A 19,122-nucleotide genomic window follows, 5' to 3' on the forward strand; every position below is an offset into this window, starting at 1 on the left:
AGCAACTACTGTACCTCACAGTGAGTTTTAATTACGAAAGAGAATAACTAGTAGAATGGACCTTTACTACCTAATAAGTTAAACATACAAATCAGGTAGGTGAATGTTGGTCAGAGCTAACCTGAAACTCTGACTAGGATTTCACAATGAGAATGAGAAGAATGTTAAATTAATTAAAATCACCACATTCTTTATAATATCCCAGATTTATAATTTATTTTGAGATTCTGATATCCCGATTAGAATTCCAGTTCAAGTGAGCAATTAAGTTTTAGGTAACGCTCCTATAATACCTGATTCACAAATCTCCCCATCAAACATTCACACCAATGTAATGGCCCCATCCCCTATTTCTTTCTCACTTTTTTTTTATTTGATGGCTACAGAATTGTGACACTTATTCTGTTTGGAATTTTCATCTGCATAATTTGGGGGCTTTTGAAACTAGTTTAAACAGCAAAAGGATAGATATTAGGTCATTCTTGATAAAACATGACTTATTTCTTAGAATTTTATATAAACCTTTTTATTTCAGGGGCATTTTTTTTCCCCTAAAGCAATCTAGGATAGAAGTGGACTTAATATATCTTTATACCTCCCCTGTGATTTACTGTAAGCTCCTTCATGTTTTTGAGCTGGTCATTAAGGAAAGCAGTAAGTGATGATGGTCCTATGGTTGTGGCTAGGCAGAACAGCTCGATGGCACACACCAGCATGCATAGAGGCCGACCTCAAACTAATTATTTTGCTTCCATATGCTGCTACCCAGGGTGCAAATTTACTCTCAGATTTTACTGTATTTTATCGGGTTGTTTAATTAAGTCATTATTTTTCATGGGTTACTTTAAATTCCAGGCAGTCGTAAAAATAAACCTCATTTGAGATACCTTTTAATATTACATATCAATTATATGTGACATAAAAACTACCAAATGTATTTTGGTAAGAGAAACCAAGGAGTTTTTCACACAAGGGATGCCACGTTGTCGGTTTTCTAAACCTTTGCTGCTCTTCCTCATTCTGGCCCCAGGACTTTTAGCGATTCCACTAATCAATCATTACGTTAGGTCCTGCCCCTAAGGAGCACTGGAGGGCGGAGTTAAAGAGGAAACTGATCCGACTGTTTTGCTTAGTTCTGATTACAGCCTTGGCTGGAGAAGGGTTTATAATCATAATCGAATGTACATTTTGTTAGTACCTTGTGGATTATCCATTTTGTCTAATCTTGTTCTCTGTCATCCAGATAATGAAGTGTGGGAGCAGAACTCCTCACACACCAGGGGTTGTAATAAATGTTTGCACTTGACTGAGTTGGTATATTATGACTGTGGCAAAGTAAATAAAGTTTGTGTACAAAATATTTATTTCTATGGGAACCATTATATTCAGGATATATAAAGTGTATCTAATTAAACAATTATGAATCTATTTTGTGCTCTAGAAATATTCTTTTGGAGGAGAGATGGAAAAAATGTCACTGGAGCTAGGATTAAAATGTTTGGGTTTTTTTTTTTTTTTTCCCAAAAAGCTTCCCAGTCATTTAGAAATAGTGCTTATCAAACTAGGATTAGATTCTCTAAGTTTTAATTGAATTTCTTTTGTGAAATTGATACATCTAAAATATATATCACATGAAACATTCTGTTAAACCTGACTTTAATACATAATTATAAGAACATACATTTGTGACTGAATTGTTAAACCTTTGCTGCAGCCTTCGCTATTAGAGAAAATAGCAAATTGTTTAAGAAAGGACTAGCTTTAATTTTTACAAAATGATATCTAAAGAAGAATGAATTTTTCAAAAATTGCTGTGCTGAGTCAGCATTCCCAACATCTTAAGCAAATGAGCCCCACGATTAAGGCAGCTTACAGGTGGCAGTATGCTGCTACCCAGGGTGCAAATTTACTCTCAGATTTTGCTGGTTTTTAATTGGCTTTTTAAAAAATTAAGTCATTATTTCTCATGGGTTACTTAAAATACCCCATCATTTCCAGCTTACAGGCCTGTCAGTCATATGCATACTTTTGTTTTCCAAAACAACTATCTTACTTGATTCATTTTCTCTTTCCCTCTGGTCCTGAAATGGTGAGGGGCAGAGATACATGTGTCTGTTCTTTTGCACTATGTCATTGAGTGTTTATAAAATATGCAACATTTATGCACAGTTGCAGGGTAGTATATCAATATTAGAACCACTGCATTTAGCTCTGTGGAACACTATTAAATGTTCACGGATTTAAAATTACCCCATAATTATGTATTATTAGTTTCCTCGGTATCTCCAGATTGGTAGGAAAAAAACATAAAAAAGGAATGCTTTTATTTTCTGCAAAAAAATTTTTTTCTATCATTTCTTCTAAATATAATTTAGGGCAATTTTGGAAAGAGGAATATCAAGTTTTCATAAAGCAAAGTATAATCCTATTTGAGTTCTTCCTGTTTCTTCTTACTCTTAGTTAATGGGGTAAGCACAACTTAACACTGTTAAAGACAGAATAATGCTAAAACTATCACTTCTTTTATCCTAGGTAGCAATTCCCCACCCCCTTTAATTATCTTCATTCAGTTATTTCTTTAGGAAATAATGTGGCTGCTAGAAATTTTTTTTCAGTCATTTCAAGCTTATTTTAAAAGTTTTATTGAGGTGTCACTGACATACAATAAACTTTACATATCTGAACTGTACAATGTGATACCTTTTGACATATGCATATACTCTTGACACCAGCACCACAATTACAACAGTGGACATATCCATCATCACCGATCATTTCCTCTGCCCCTTTCTAATCCTTCCCTCCTCCCCCTCCCCATGCTTCACCCCGAGGCAATCATTGATCAGCTTTCATCACTTTTCAAAATCTGTGTATTTTCTTGTATTAATTGCATATGGAATTTTTCTAGAAGGCTGTATGCATATGGTAGAAGTATGCCTCCAAGCCCCTCCCATGCCCCTACCCCAGTATCCACCATCAAATAATAATATATTGCAAGAGATGCTCATTAAGTCCTAGGTTTGGTAACCCAGTAAAAACTTCAGATTTGAAATACTTAGAAAAGAATGAACTATTTTTCACATCAAAATAGCCATGTAAGTTAATTAATTCATTTCCATCTTTTAGGGGTCCAAAATAATGGTAACACTGAACTTGCCGGCAGTGCTGAGGAAGCCCTGGGAAGTGGTTTTCTCTTGTTTGTAATGAAAGAATACCTGACAAAGCCGTGGGAATCCAGAATGATGTGGCTCTTGAAATAACGTCATGTTGATGAGGAAGAGAAGGGAAGTAGCCTACGCTGTTACGTATTGTTGGCCTCCCCAGCCCCACTTTTAGGTCACAAACATTTGAAACTTCCAGTACTCAGGAAGGCTGCTTTTCCATCTCTTAAAATCTTCTCACTCCCCATCTGGAAATAAAGTTGCTAAACCTAATTTTGAAAAAGAAATGGCAGTGAAGTACCTGGAATCCAGTGAACTTCCTGCCGTAGGCTACTGTGCAAGTTAAAAGCTTATTCTTTATATCCTGCCCCCCAAAGCCTGTTGCCAAAAGTCAAACCTTCCCAGAGACTGTCAAATACAGGATGATTGACATTAAATGCGAATGAAGAGAAAAGGCAAGAATGAATAAAAGAGAAACGGAATCTAGGAAAGAAGAGTAGGTTCTCTAAGTGGGGCGGGGATCATGCTCCTTGGGGGCGGGTGGATGGATCAATCCCAGGGGGCCAAGTTATTATCTTGGATGTTGGTTTACACGCAGATTCCTGACCTTCCCTCGAAAGACTCTGAGTCCATACATCTAGGGTGTGGACCAAGAATCCGCATTTTAACAAGCACCCTCAGCCCCCAGGGAATCTTGCGGCTGATGGGGACCCTCCAATGAGGGTGCGCTGGCCTAACCTCCCACTCCCTCGCCCCTGTTTGTTGTTTTTCTCATAGTGACATTCAGGTAGTCGCCAAGAAAGTCTAATTCAAGAACCGGAAACTGCCTAGAGCTCAGTAACTTGTGACTCACTCTGCCATGTGTGGCTTCTCCTCACTTTTGTGACTTCTGTCCCTTTGCCAGGGCTGTCATATGAAGGTGAAGAGTGGGGAGGGCAGAACTCTGAAACCTACAAGGTGAGACTGTGTTAATCCAGAGCTCTACAAGTGTGTTCTGGAGGCATCTAACCAGCCCACGCAACCAGAATTTACTCTTCAAAGCCAAGGGTCAACCTCCCCTGCCCCACCTTCCACTCCCATTTACACCTGGTCTATGTCTCCAAGGGGAGTTTTGTTTTGTTTTTAATTTTCTTTGGCGGCGCTGCATGGCATGTGGGATTTTAGTTCCCATCGACCCCATGCCCCCTACAGTGGAAGCGCAGAGCCCTAACCACTGGACCACCAAGGAATGCCCTATTTATTTATTTTTATTTATTTATTTATTTTCGGTACGCAGTCCTCTCACTGTTGTGGCCTCTCCCGTTGCGGAGCACAGGCTCCGGACACGCAGGCTCAGCGGCCATGGCTCATGGGTCCAGCCGCTCCGCGGCATGTGGGATCTTCCTGGACCGGGGCACAAACCCGCGTCCCCTGCATCGGCAGACGGACTCTCAACCACTGCGCCACCAGGGAAGCCCCTATTTTTTTAATTTTATTGAAGTATAGTTGATTTACAATGTTGTGTTTAACTTCTGCTGTACAGCAAAGTGACTCAGTTAAACATATATATTTTTTCATATTCTTGTCCATTATGGTTTATCACAGGATACTGAATAAAATTCCCTGTGCTATACAGTAGGACCTTGTTGTTTAGCCATCCTATACATAATAGTTTGCATCTGCTAATCCCACACTCTCAATCCTTCCCTCCCCAACCCCGCTTCCTAAGAGGATTTTTTTAATTGGCTAATGGGGCCTGGCAGGTGGAAGCCACAGGGAAATTCTGTGGCAAAACATGCTTTGATCACCTGACTGATATTTTTATAATGAGGTCTAGCTGCAAATTCTTTTATCCAGATCAGCTTCTTCACTGAAAATAATATATTTTAAACTTTTCATTGGAAAAAACTTCACTGTGAAATTACTCTGCTTATAATTGAAGATATAAAGGCATTAGTCATGTAGTGTTCATTTGCATATGGTCATTTTGAGACAGAAAAATTAAATTTTATCATATATTAGTGATATAATTTCAGGCAACTATCTACAGAAAAATAGCTTGTAGTTAAATTTCCTAATGAAAGAGTAATTATCCACTGAAAAAAATTGTCGATTCTGTGCCACCTCAAAATAAGAGTTGTACTCTTCAATGCATGTTGTATACTAGAATGTTACATTTGTAAGAGCACAGAAAACAGTAAATTTGAAATAAACTATATGAAGAGGCTTGTTTTTTATGAATAGTATGTTCTAATGACCTTTCCACGGAAGTAGTAAATGTTTTTACCTCTAGCGAGACTTCAAGTAGCATGTAAAGAAGATTGAGTGCTTGTTCTGACTACATTTCAAGCTCTCTTTTTTCATGTAATAACAATGTAGAAACTGTTTTCAAATCAAACACCAAAACACAGGACTTTTCTCTGAATTTTGAACATATTTATATTAAGAGACTCAGAAAGCTGGTTTCAGTTTTCTATTTGTTTCTAGATTATAGGAGTAAAGCTGTAGTTCATGAGGACTGCAGGAAACCCAGTATCGCACAGATCAGGGTTTTCCATGGCTGGTCTCTGGGAAAAGCCCCTAGGGATTAGCTTTCGCTCATCCAAGTTCTCCCTTCAGAAAGAGAGTTTTCATAGGGAATATTTTCTTTCACAAGTGAAAGCACTTCCAATAAAGTAGTAATAGTGTATCCTGGTCTTTGTATGCATTGTAAGTAGAGGATTTATCAGTCTTGAGCTCCAAGTCTCTAATTTCTTATAAAGAAGTGTAGGAAGGGGCTTCCCTGGTGGTGCAGTGGTTGAGAGTCCGCCTGCTGATGCAGGGGACACGGGTTTGTGCCCCGGTCTGGGAGGATCCCACATGCCGCGGAGCGGCTGGGCCCGTGAGCCATGGCCGCTGAGCCTGCGCGTCCGGAGCCTGTGCTCCGCAACGGGAGAGGCCACAACAGTGAGAGGCCCGCATAAAAAAAACAAAACAAAAACTTCCTCTAGTCTTTTTTCCCCCATGTGGAATAAAGTACATTTATATTTATGTAATTAATATACTCTCTTCAAAATGTACTAGTCATTTTGTGAGGTCTCCGTGGTTAATTCTCTAAAGTATTCCAAAGGCATTTACCCTTGATGTACAGAGTAAAGGAAAATGACAGAAGAAGCTTCTTCATTAACCCTGCTACAATTCTGGGCAAATGATGTTCAAACTGAGATAGGCTTGGACCTGGGACCTGGGACCCTTTACTGGAGTGCCTCCACCTGGGCAAATGTCTCCTGCAGCAACAGAATACAAAGAAACTATAAGGGACTAAAAATAACTGCCTGCATGCACAGTTGGGGCAAATTATGAACAACGAGATACAAAAAGGCCAAAACCCAACTGACTTCTGAGGAGCCAGGAACAAAAGCCGGGTACTGCGAATGATCCCTGCTCACAGCACCACCAAGGGGGTAGGCGGACTACCTAAGCCACCCCTCTGGACCAACCCACCTATCTGCCCCCACCCTCATCACATTAAAGAACCAGGTGGACCCCCTTCAGGGAGCGAGCAAGGACACCTGTTCCTTGTTTTCACTCCTTCATGCTACAGCACGAGTCCCAATAAAGCCTTGCCTGAATTCCTTGTCTGGCCTCTTATGAATTTCTATTGATTAATAAGTCCAGGGTCCCTTGTCGGTAACAAAACCAAGACTGGGTTTCAGTGATGCTTTTAAATACCATCACTTGTGTCACCAGTGTAGGTGTGCACCAGCCTTTAGATTTTGTACATTTACTTCTAAGAGGTACCTGCATATGCAGGCACCTACCTAGGCGGCCACACAGGAGGATGGCATTCCCAGCATGGCTTCTTCCATCAGTAATGTTCAGATTCATGGTATCAGCCCCAAGAGGTCAGCTATTTTCTAAATTCCTCACAATTTTGCCAAACATAGTTCACGATACTTAGTGAAACATTCCAAACTTTTTTATTTTGTTCAGTGCAAAAGATGTTTTTCCACAGTCTAGCTGAATTGGTGAAATTGCCTAAAGCTAGTATTATGTGAGAAGCTGTATGATCAGGCCTCTCAAGATGGCTGTACTCTTGCTGTCAGTCTATCCCCTGCTCCACCAATGTCTGCTTCACCTACACCCAACTCACCTGATTGACCTTCCTACCCACTTGCCCCAGGCCCCAGCTAGTGATTGTTCTAATCTTTAGATCAGAGTCTCTACACCTGGAGAGCTTATCAAAGGCGTGGTGAGGGGCAGGCTCCTCTGCTAGTTTCCCTGGTAACCGATGAGCCAAGCTGACGTCAATTCCGCCTATAACAGGCAACCTCCCCCCACCCTCTGGGAGCAAAGATGGCCGCTACCTGCGCGCACGGTGGCGGGTCTCTCGGGGACGTCGTTTGAGGCAGGTAAGCAACCCCCCACCCCACCCCAACCCCCGTCCACTAAACCACTGGTTTCTCTGTCGCTGACCCCAGCTCTCCCTTCTGCCTTGAGTCTGGAGAAGTACAGGGCTTGCAGGCCTGTGAGGTGCAGCTCAACAGAAGCCCTGAGGTTATTGATTTAGATGCTTTATCTTTCATTTGTTAGCATCTGGGACAAATCCTGACAAATCCATGCAGGTATATTATGCGCGCTTCAAATTTGACAAATTCTGAAAAAGCCTGTCTGTCCCCAGTGTGCCGTCTCACATTGTATTGCCTTCTCAGTAGATTTGGGGAACCGTAAAGAAGAAATTTTCCTTTTTTCTAGTCAATGGGGGAAATTTGCAAAACTGCTATCTCATGGATGACATTAGTGCTTTTAGATACATCCTAGACTCCACTTCTATAAAGTACAATTATACTCAAAACCTAGGCCTGTACGTGTATTAGTTTCTTACTGGTGCTTTAACAAGTTACCACAGACTTAATGGCTTAATACAAAGATATTTATTCTTTACTACATTAGAGGCCAGAAGTCCAAAATCAGTCTTTACAAGGCTAAAATCAAGATGTTGACAGGGCCGGTTGCTTTTGGAAGCTCTGGGGTAGAATCTGTTCCTTGTCTCTTCCAGCTTCTGGTGGCTGTGTGCATTCTTTGGCTTGTGGCCACATCTCTCTAATCTCTGCTTCTGTAGTCAAATTTGCCCCCTTTCTTTTATTAGAATGCTGTGATTGCATTTAAGGCCCACCCAGATAATCCAGGATAATCTCCTCAACTCAAGATCCTTAATGTAATTATCCGCAAAGTCCCTTTTGCCATTTAAAGTAACATTCACAGATTCTGAGGAATAGGACAAGGACATCTTCGGGGGCCATTATTCAGCCTACCCCAGTGGTATTCACAAAGGAGGAGGAGGTGAGTTGCACAGTGCAGAGGTGGGGGAAGTTTAAATGCGGTCATTAAATAACATGGGATTGAATATTTAGACAGTTGCTAGAGCTGAGACATCTAACATGATTCTTACAAATCTGTCATCTTTACTTAAAACAGCGCTTGGCATATTGTACATACGCAAGAAATATTTATTGAATGAATAAACGAATACAGCTCCACTTGGAGCTTGCAGACAGAAGAAAATGAAAGTATCTGAAGAAAATAACTTTGAATTTTTTCATTACATTAAAATCATGCAAGCAAGTCTGTTTTGAAACTTTTTTAAATGAAGGTTTCCATGAAAATGATTAATTCAGTTAAATGGGAAAATACAACAGGTAACAACTGGAGGGGAAATCAGTTGTTTCCATTCCTCACAGACTCATCCAGTAAGGCATATACCTCTAAAGACAGAGAAAGCAGGAACATAGAAAACCACATAGATGGCCTGCCTCTAGCTTCTTCTTTAGGTTTTTCCATCACTCTGTACTGCATCTGGTCACTATTATAATGATGAGTGACTAAAGGTACCATTTAAATTTAGACTCATGTTAGTGCAATTACCTGGATGACTTCAGCAATTTCAGGTGGCCCTAAAATGATCTGATTTTGGAACAACAAAATCCTATCTCAGCTAAACCCTGGTTTAAAGCAGTATGAAAACCAGAATCCTCTAACATAACTTGAAAGGAGAAGAACATTTGTTTTCAATGGAAAAGTCCAGTTGTTTGTCAATCATAAAATCCTTCTCTCAACCCTCCTCTCTAAAAAACTCACCTTCTAGTCTCATTAGCACGTGAACTTGTTGCCTAAATGAGCCAATTGAGATTAAAAAAAAAAAAATGTTACCTTCTTGTCAATTTCATCCTTGGGGAGCAGGAGGAAAATGTCACAAAAAACCACAAAAGAGCCTGTATGAATCTGAAATAAAGCTCTTATTTAAGAGTGAGAATATAGAGATGTTATGGAAACTCCGTGGGAGCAAGTACATGCCTGTACATCCGGCTAACGACATTCTTACACAAATCGGAATTGACAGGGAATATGTCTCCTGTGCTGAGGCCAGAGCTGGGAATCGTTAGTGCTGAGTGAGTGGCATCTGTTGTCTACCACCAAGAGTAGAAATCTGAACACTTCTGCCAGTACAAGTGGGTTCTGTTGTGGGTTTTTTTTTTTGTTTTTTTTTTTTGCGGTACACGGGCCTCTCACTGCTGTGGCCTCTCCCGTTGCGGAGCCCAGGCTCCGGACGCGCAGGCTCAGCAGCCATGGCTCACGGGCTCAGCCGCTCTGCGACATGTGGGATCCTCCGGACTGGGGCACGAACCCGTGTCCCCTGCATCGGCAGGCGGACTCTCAACCACTGCGCCACCAGGGAAGCCCAAGTGGGTTCTGTTTTGATGACCTGTTAGTGAAACAAAAATACTGATGTTTAAAGATAGTGGGTTTTTATTTTTCTGTTACATGTTTTCCCTTGGCAAAAATCCAGACAACGCGAGAGTCTTCAAAAAGCGTTTCTAAATGATAACAGAGAATGTAAATCTGTATTTTTTGTCATCCACACTACCTTTACCACCTGTATATTACTGCTCATAGCCATTGTATTAATGCATTTGTCTGTGAGGGCTCTTTATTCCAAGCAGTTGTCTTTCCTTGATGAGTCGTCAAAGCATGAAATAGGAATTTTCTTGCCATGTTACATAACGAGACAGATTCTTCAGGTTCTGCTGTGACCACTTATCAATGTTTAGAGAAATTAGTAGGTACCATTCAATACTAGGAAGAAAATTTTACTATTAGGTGAAAAATCATTCATAGAATTCAAAGGTTGATAGAAAAGGATTTGTATAGCAGTAACCAGGACTAAAAGTTAAGTACTGAATTTCTGTTTCTCAGTAAAGTTAATGAAGAATATGTAACTTCGGGCCTCCCTGGTGGCGCAGTGGTTGAGAGTCCGCCTGCCGATGCAGGGGATACGGGTTCGTGCCCCGGTCTGGGAGGATCCCATATGCCGCGGAGCGGCTGGGCCCGTGAGCCATGGCCGCTGGGCCTGCGCATCCGGAGCCTGTGCTCCGCAACGGGAGAGGCCACAACAGTGAGAGGCCCGCATACCGCAAAAAGAAAAAAAAAAAAAAAAAAGAATATGTAACTTGCATAAAATGTTATCAACATTTACCATCCACCACTGGTAATTTCATCCACCATGACATCAGTGACCACACTGTGGAAATGGATGAAGACCATCCACATGAGCACAAAGGCTATTTATTCAGTGGTTGCTATATAGCAGGGAAGCCACCATCACTTGCCTTTGGCAGAAACCCAAAGGCAGATAGGAGGGTGGGAAAGTTCTATATTGAAAAAAATTTTTCAGATATGCTTGGATTGGAAACTGTTGACATGGGGAAGATGGAGGCATGCTAACTAGAAGCAGTATATCTTACACGTTTAGCTTGGGAAGTATATTTGGCTTTCTTTGGTTGGTCCTGAGTTGGAAATCGAGGCAAAAATGAGGAAGCTGGCAGCCATTGACTGAGTCCTGGCAGTTCTGGGCTGATTGCTGCAGAGGTTGTGGGCAAGAGTTCTGTTGTCATATATGGTATAGCCATAGTCTGTTTGTCCATTCAATCTCTTAACATGAAAACCAGAATATGAAAAAAAAAAGCCAGAAAATTCAAATCTGCTGAAAAGGCATCAGCATGCACTTGAAAAGTTAGTTGTTATTTAAGAACGTCATGCTTGAAGACAATGATTTAACACACGCAGCAGCAAAAGGTGCATTTTCACATCACTATGTGAAGCATAACTTTCATTCAGGTCACGTGTATCTACTTCTAAATTACTTTTGCTCATATTGAGTCCAACTTTCTTACGTGTACACTAACATGTACCAATAGCTGTTAGTGTGTTGGCTCCATTAGCAAAAGAATTTTGTATATAATTAAAATAATGTCAATTTTTAAAAATTGAAATATAGTTGATTTACAATGTTTCAGGTATACGGCAAAGTGAATCAGTTATACATCTATCTATGCATCTATCCTTTTTCAGATTACTTCCCATTATAGGTTATTACATAGTTCCCTGTGCTATACAGTAGGTCCTTGTTTATTTTATATATAGTAGTTTGTATATGTTAATATCAAACTCCTAATTTATTTCTCCCCCGCCCCCCCCTTCCTCTTTGGTAACCATAAGTTTGTTTTCTACGTCTGTGAGTCTATTTCTGTTTTGTAAATAAGTTCATTTGTATCATATTTTAGATTCCACATGTAAGTGATATCATATGGTATTTGTCTTCCTACTTCCTTGATTTAGTATGATAATCTCTAGGTCCATCCATGTTGACGCAAATGGCATTATTTCATTCTTTTTTATGGATGAGTAATATTCCATTGTGTGTGTATGTGTGCGTGCGTGTGTGTGTGTGTGTGTGTGTATCACATCGTCTTTATCCATTCATTTGTCGATGGACACTTAGGTTGTTCCATGCCTTGGCTATTGTAAATAGTGCAAAATAATGACAACTTCATACCAGTGTCATAAGACGCTTCACATAGAAAATCAATTGAAATAATTCCAAAAGTAGTTCAATTTTTCCTCCAACTCGTGTAATTGAAGTAAAGCATTTAGGAGTTAATTATGTCAAAACTGAAATATCTGACCCCATTTTTGTGAATGATACTATAAATTCAGTTTAAAAATTCAACTTTGCTATGAAAATGAAAATATTGGAGGGTACAGTATTGTGATAAAAACAAAGTTCTCAATAAATTACAAAACCTCCAGAGTAGAAATATACAAAGAATTGGCTATAGTTCAAAACTAGTTCATAACGTGTTCAAACAAGCTGAGAAATCTTACTAATAAAACAATTATCAAATTTAACAAATATTATATAGAATCTAAAAAAAAATGGTTCTGAAGAACCTAGGAGCAGGACAGGAATAAAGATGCAGACGTAGAGAATGGACTTGAGGACACGGGGAAGGGGAAGCGGGGACGAAGTGAGAGAGTGGCATGGACATATATACACTACCAAATGTAAAATAGATAGCTAGTGGGAAGCAGCCACATAGCACAGGGAGATCAGCTCAGTGCTTTGTGACCACCTAGAAGGGTGGGATAGGGAGGGTGGGAAGGAGACACAAGAGGGAGGAGATATGGGGATATATGTATATGTATAGCTGATTCACTTTGATATACAGCAGAAGCTAACACACCATTGTAAAGCAATTATACTCCAGTAAAGATGTTAAAAAAAAATTTAACAGGGGCTTCCCTGGTGGCGCAGTGGTTGAGAGTCCGCCTGCCGATGCAGGAGATACGGGTTCGTGTCCCGGTCCGGGAAGATCCCACATGCCGCAGAGCGGCTGGGCCTGTGAGCCATGGCCACTGAGCCTGCGCATCCGGAGCCTGTGCTCCGCAATGGGAGAGGCCACAACAGTGAGAGGCCCGAGTAAAGCAAAAAAAAAAAAAAAATTTAACAAATATTTATATATACCCAGTTAAAGTACCTGAATTACAAAATTGTAGCACAACTGATGTTGAATAAAAAATTCACAGTTTTGGGCTTCCCTGGTGGCACAGTGGTTGAGAATCCACCTGCCGATGCAGGGGACACGGGTTCATGCCCCAGTCCGGGAAGATCCCACATGCAGCGGAGCGGATAGGCCTGTGAGCATGGCCGCTAGGCCTGTGCTCCACAACGGGAGAGGCCACATCAGTGAGAGGCTCGCATACCGCAAAAAAAAAAAAAAAATCACAGTTTTCCAATGGTTACATTCTACTTTTACTATATATCATCATTTGAATTTTAATATTTTTGAGTAGTACTTTGAAGTACTACTTTTTAAATCATTCTAGGTATCTTGCAATGGTATCAAACATTTTTATAACAAGTTCTCTAAATTTTGGTTTCACTTTGCTCAAAATCAATTGGAAATTGTTAATCTAAATATTCAATGAGTAGAGTGCTAAAAACTTCAGCTTTTGAAGTTTTCAGTGAATTGCAATTATTGAAAAGAAAACTTCCAAACAGGAAGACACTGAATTTTATCCCTTCAAGCACAAGGAAGGAACTAAACAAATTGAATGCTGAGAGCTCAAACAATGTAGATGTAACTTTTAAATTCTCTAACTGAGCTTTGGAGCATCTGGACTTGTAAGAAGAACTTTTACATTTTTTTATCTGAATGGAATGAACGAGAACAACCAATGGTTTTGCAGCATTTAAATCTGGCAAAATTTTCTAAAGAATTATAGGGACCATTTACTGGACACATTTTGTCTTATAAATCCTTTTTGTTGCTTAAGGCACTAGGATCGATAACAAAGGGACAGTACCTGTGAAAATATTGTGCTGAAATTTTACACATTTCACAACAAAAACAGTGTTAGATTTTAGAATATCCTCCATTTAGAATTTGCCCCAAATTACCAAGTACCTCAGCACTTGCAGAGAAAGTAGTTTCTCAATTGAAAATATTATGGTCTATGAGGAAGAAGCAATTGAAGATGTCAACAATCTAAATGTACTTATTGTAAACTGCAACTTCAAAGAATATTGTAGGCAATTTTAAGAAAAAAGAATGAAAAATATTAAGACCATACTAAAAAGTATACATTTCAGAAAATGTCTCTCAGTGTGTCCAAAGTTCCTTTTTATAAGGAAACCAGCCAGATTGGAATAGATTTCACTTTTTTTTTTTTTTTTTTTTGCGGTGCGCGGGCCTCTCACTGTTGTGGCCTCTCCCGTTGCGGAGCACAGGCTCCGGACGTGCAGGCTCAGCGGCCATGGCTCACGGGCCTAGCTGCTCCGCGGCATGTGGGATCCTCCCGGACCAGGGCACGAATCCGTGTCCCCTGCATCGGCAGGCGGACTCTCAACCACTGTGCCACCAGGGAAGCCCCAGATTTCACTTTTAACTTACCTCTTAAAAGGAATTATCTTCAAATACAGTCACATTCTGATATTCTGGGGGTTAGGACTTTAACATGAATTTAAGAGGGACACAATTCAGCCCCTAACAGTACCCAGAGTAGTTGAAATTAGGGTCTCAAAGATATTTGTACACCCATGTTCATAGCAATATTACTCACAATAGCCAAAAGGTGGAAGCAACCCAAGTGCCCATCAGCAGATTAATAGATAAACAAAATGGAGTATGTATGTGCAATGGAATATTATTCAGCCTTAAAAAGGAAATACATTCTGATACGTGGTACAGCATGGATGAACCTTGGGAACATTATGCTAAGTGATTAAAACAGCCACAAAAAGACAAATACTGTCTGATTCTACTTACATAAGTCATCTGTACAATTTATAGAAACAGAAAGTACAAGGTTGGTTCCCAGAGGCTGTGGGGAGGGAGGAATGGGGAGTTAGTGTTTTGTTTGTTTGTTTTGTTTTGTTTTTAAACATCTTTATTGGAGTATAATTGCTTTACAATGGTGTGTTAGTTTCTGCTGTATAACAAAGTGAATCAGCTATACATATACATATATCCCCATATCTCCTCCCTCTTGTGTCTCCCTCCCACCCTCCCTATCCCACCCTTCTAGGTGGTCACAAAGCACTGAGCTGATCTCCCTGTGCTATGAGGCTGCTTCCCACTAGCTATCTATGGAGTTAGAGTTTAATGGGTACAGAATTTCAGTTTTGCAAGGTGAAAAGAGTTCTGGAGATTGGTTGCACAACAATGTGAATGTACTTAACACTACTGAACTATATACCTAAAAATGGTTAAGATGGTAAATTTTATGTTGTGTATACTTTAAATTTAAAAATTAGATGTATGCACAAGTTGAACCATTGTTAATTTCCTTGTTCTGATAATGTACTATATTTATGTAAGATGTAACTATTTAGGGACACTGAGTGAAAGGTCCAGGGGACCTCTCTGTACTATCTTTGCAATTTCCTGTGAATCTATAATTACTTCAAAGCAAAAGTTTTCTTAAAATTATATTCTTGTGTTTAAAAAAAGGTGAGGAAGTTAGAGATTGCCAATTCAATCTCTTGGACTAGGATAATAGAACTTCATGGAGACAGAGATTAAAACGTTTAATCACAGCCTACCCATGGGGGTAACTTTGATCAGGAAGAAGCTTATATGCTGGGACCCAGCAGGACCAAGTAACCCATATAATGACTATTAGAAGTTATTAGCCATCAAGGAAAGCTGAATTAACAAGCTTTCTCTTTGGCATCGAGGCTTTGGTAATGATGGCTTCCTATTGAGCCAAGTTCCAAACAATATTCCCCTGCCTGCCAAATGCCTAATTTGCCCAACCGTAAACCATAAAACATAGCTCAGATTCTCTCCATGCATATCACCCACTATCACGCTGTGAGGGCATAACTGGTATTATTGCCTGTGGCCAAGGCCAGATTGCATCAGCAGGCTTTTCCCTCCAAATTCAGATAGAAGATTTACACTTCCCTTGGGAAAAAGTTAGTCTCCTCACCCTCAAACTGGTATCTAAAAACATCTAAAAGTTATGGCTGCAGTGTGTCTCAACTACCAACTCTTTTTTTCCTTTAAAAAAAAAACACTTAAAAAAAAAATCCTCTACCCATATCTTGCCCTTCCCCCTACCCACTGGTAACCACTAGTTTGTTCTCTATATCTGTGAGTCTGCTTCTTTTTTGTTATAGTCACTAGTTTTTTGTATTTTTTAGATTATACATGTAAGTGACATCATGCAGTATTTGTCTTTCTCTGTCTGACTTATTTCACTTAGCATAATGCCCTCCAGTGTTCTTACTGACATTTTGTTAAATGTTTTTTTGTTTGTTTTTTTTGGAAGAAAAATTAAGTCTTATTTATTTTTAAAACCAAACCACTAGGAAAATATATCACAGTCTTGAAGCAGCAAACAGACAGGCTATATTATCAAGTAATAAGCTGGTAAAAACACAAGGTCCTTAATAACACGATAAGGTGCCAGAACTGGGGCAAGAACAGTGCATGCCGCACAAGTGGTGTTTGGTAACGGAGGGCTGTCCCACTTTTTGCTCTGAAGGAGTCACAGCTTGCCCCTGAGTTGCTGACTTTTTCTCCTTTGACCTTTGTGTTGCCAAGGGATTGTTTCAACAGAGCTCTGTTATTACAGGCGGCAAAGTAAGCAATACTGGGTTTAGGCTTTCATTCTACTTGTTTTATGAAAACCAGATTTTTCCAAAGCCAGTACTTCATAACTCTTAATTAAGCAGCTAACAATGCCTCTTTTGCTGTTCATTCCTGAATACTGGCGTATCGCACAATCACAATCCCCTTTCCCTTCAAGGCTGAGTGTCACTGCAAGATTGTCTTCTCACTCAGCTGACTCTGCTGCAGTCAGCCTCAGGGCTCATCATGGCTGCCAGTTAGAGGGAAGGTTTGCTTCCCCTACCAGTATGATAGCACTTCTTATATTTTTGCAGGGTCTCCAGGCTGAAAAATGTCATGTGTGAGAATTTTAAGAAATGTGCATCCACATTTTAACGGCAGAAATGAATATCCGCAAGGACTCTTTCAAAGTTTTTATCCAAACGACCTCTCCCAACTCTACATCTTAAAAGTAACGTCATGCCCTTGTATATAAAACAAAACCAAGCAAAACAAATCCCCAGAAGCCCCCTTTCCCCTTCTAAATTAGTGACCTCATGGATTTTGTTTTATTTCCAGTTTGTGGAAAATGTTGTCGTGATCCTTCTGGTAAACAGGAGATTGGCAACAAATAGAAACACCTCTCCTCACATTCCACCAGCTCATAAGCAGGTCAGGTGAACCTGCCAGCCTGCTGGTATCTGTGTACTAAGAGGATCTGGTACCTTGGAGGGCTCTGGTTTGGTACAAGGGAGGCTCCCTGTTGCCAGGAAAAACACTTGAAATTCAAGCTCATGAAATTCAGGCTCACAAAAACTCTCCTGTGCTATCTCTGACCCAAATTTCAGCACCAGGTTTTTTCACTTTGTAGGATTCAAACACAAAGGAACCAGTGTCCAGAGGCAAGTGACATAGGCCTTAAACTTGCTGCCATCCTTAATTTCCTCATTCATAAACTTTCCTTAGAAAACCCAAATCCCCATTCCTCTTTTTAAATACATTCCTGCCTTCAGCCCCGATGGCCAATAGCAAACATCTGTTTCCCAATGGATGAGAGAGACTCCTTCATCTTCTTGGTCATGACTGGGATGAGGTTTATGTGGTCATCCACACACTTGGTCACGCAACTCTCCAGCCGCTGCTTCACCTGAAGCTCTTTACTCCCCACATCTACTGAATCTTTGGCTTTGTCGTTGCAATGCATAGTGCACCATTCCAGGCGGTCCTGGAACTTCTCCAACTCGCTGGTCACCAGGGCCTGGCTTTGAGCCAGAGGTGCATGGCAGCGCTCAGTGAACTGGTGCACTTGCTGCATGGTGGCCTGGCTGTCCTCACAACAGCTGGTGCCGCACCGGAACATGAGGCCCTGCATCTTCCAATGTTCTCTCTCTCCAGCCTCTTCACCATAGAGTCCAATGCTTCCTGCACCCGGAGCTGCTGCAGCTCCGCCATGACGACCCCACGCTGCTACCTGCCGCGCCGGCGCCCACGTGGACTCCCCTTGTTAAATGTTTTGAGTTTGTAGGGTTTTTGTGTGTGTGTGTGCCTTCTTTTGTTCTCTTTCTTTAAATAAATTGTTTATTTAATAAATAATATATTAAATAAGTAAATTATACATAAGGTTTCAGGCTTCAAAGAGTTGATAAATGTTATGGACTGTCACAAGATGGGCAGTTTGAAAATAGTGATATTTAGACCAGTAGGTCTACTGGTTTGTCCCGTGGAATATGTTTTTTCTGATCTGGCTAATCAGTATTGTGCCATCTTGTTTGGGAGGGTTTTATGTGATATTATTGCTACCCAGTGCATCGTAGTCCATTTCTATTAAGACTACCACCAACATGCCTGACACAAGTGAAGAAAGTTGCATGAATTAAATTCTATAAATTTTAATTCTGAGCCATATTCTACGCCTTGAATCCTGAATCAAAGTCTAGAACTTTAAGAGACTTGGATTTATTAGAAGAGTGTGGTGAGAGAAGGACTTCCTACCTTTTTTTTTTAACCTTTCTTCTTTTGTTCTCTTGTGATTTAATGACTATCTTAATGTTAAGTTTGGATTAATTTTTCTTTTTGTGTGTATATGTACGACAGATTTTTGGTTTGTGGTTACCATGAGGTTTTTATATAGCAATCTATATATACATGATTGTTTTAAGTTGCTGATCTCTTAATTTCAAATGCATTTTTAAACTCTGCATTTGTACTTTCCTCCCCTCTTGATTACTGTTTTTTTATATTGTATTTTACATTTAATTGTTTTGTGTATCCCTTAACTGCTTATTGTGGATATAGGTGATTTTACTACTTTTAACTTTCCTACTAGCTTTGTGTGTGGATGGTTTCCTGTCTTTACTGGTGAGCTCACCTCTACTGGTGAGTTTTTCATTTTGTAATTTTCTTGTTTCTAGTTGTGGCCTTTTCTTTTTCACCTAGAGAAATTCCTTTAACATTTGTTGTAAAACTGGTTTGGTGGTGCTAAACTCTTTTAGCTTTTGTGTGTCTGTAAAGCTTTTGATTTCTCCATCAAATCTGAATGAGAACCCTGA

The 19,122-nt window shown here is 40.1% G+C and overlaps 1 pseudogene across 1 annotated transcript; it reads right to left on the minus strand.

The window, feature by feature from the left end:
* Positions 1-17,582: 17,582 nt before the first annotated feature.
* On the minus strand, positions 17,583-18,025 carry LOC309809375 (protein FAM136A-like; annotated as a pseudogene). Its single transcript has one exon. The product of its transcript is annotated as a protein FAM136A-like (transcript).
* Between the last annotated feature and the right edge of the window lie 1,097 nt (positions 18,026-19,122).

Source organism: Mesoplodon mirus (assembly GCF_964341445.2).
Source record: "Mesoplodon mirus genome assembly, chromosome: 8".
NCBI lineage: Eukaryota > Metazoa > Chordata > Mammalia > Artiodactyla > Ziphiidae > Mesoplodon > Mesoplodon mirus.